This window comes from Echinops telfairi, unplaced genomic scaffold, assembly GCF_000313985.2.
Source record: "Echinops telfairi isolate 266 unplaced genomic scaffold, ASM31398v2 ScPeMD7_19;HRSCAF=73, whole genome shotgun sequence".
NCBI classification, from domain to species: Eukaryota; Metazoa; Chordata; class Mammalia; order Afrosoricida; family Tenrecidae; genus Echinops; species Echinops telfairi.
The window spans coordinates 1,470,474-1,471,514 of record NW_022103916.1 but is presented as its reverse complement, the minus strand read 5'-3'; the positions used below and the strand labels follow the sequence as shown (position 1 = coordinate 1,471,514).

The following is a 1,041-nucleotide window of genomic DNA, read 5'->3' as shown; positions in this document are numbered from 1 at the left end:
AAAAGCAGTGATGAATGTATGAAGCACATCGCTGCATGGGAAGACCTGGAGGAAATCATGCTAAGCGAAGTAAGCCAAGCACAAAAGGACAATTACAATATGAGTCTGCTGAGATAAGCCTTTTTTGTTTTTTAATGCAAAAGGGGAGTGACCATGAATTCTCCCAGAACCCACCGCTCTTCCTCTTACTGTAGCGGCCTGAGGTGACCTGCCAAAATGGTTCACTACTCACTCCACCCAGAAAACCTCACAAAATCCTGCAAATCAAGAGGGTCGAAGCTCTGGGTCCCCTTCAAGAACACCCGTGAAACTGCCCAAGCCATCAAAGGCATGCATATCCCGAAAGCCACCAAATACTTGGAAGATGTCACTCTGCAGAAGCACTGTGTGCCTTTCCGACTCTACAATGGTGGTGTTGGTAGGTGTGCCCAGACCAAACAGTGGGGTTGGACCCAGGGTCGGTGGCCCAAAAGGAGTGCTGAATTTTTGCTTCATCTGTTAAAAATGCAGAAAGTCATGCTGAACTGAAGGGTTTAGGTGTGGATTCTCTGGTCATTGAGCACATCCAGGTGAACAAATCCCCCAAGATGCTCTGCCGGACTTACAGAGCTCATGGTCGGATCAACCCATACATGCGCTCCCCCTGCCACATTGAAATGATCCTGACTGAGAAGGAACAAATCGTTCCCAAACCAGAAGAGGTGGTTGCACAGAAGAAAAAGATTTCCCAGAAGAAACTGAAGAAGCGAAAAATCATGGCTCAGGAATAAATTAAGCTTAAAATAATAAAAGTTAAAAATATGCAAAAGGGCATAGGAGCAAAGCTACTGTATACAAATATTCCTCATGTGAAGACCAGGTAATATGGCAGGGACCATACCAAATACAGGGATACTCATGGTAGGCAACTAGGAGGTAGGGAAAGGGGAAAAATAAAAAAGAAATGGGTAGCGGGGGCACAGGGCACTAACCCACCCAAGGGGAGGGTATTGTTTATATCTCCACAGGGAAAGAGGGACCAGACTTCAACCCAGTGTGCCA

The 1,041-nt window shown here is 46.3% G+C and overlaps 1 pseudogene; it reads left to right on the top strand.

Moving 5' to 3' along the window:
- Nucleotides 1–216: 216 nt before the first annotated feature.
- On the top strand, nucleotides 217–770 carry LOC105979580 (annotated as a pseudogene).
- Nucleotides 771–1,041: the final 271 nt, after the last annotated feature.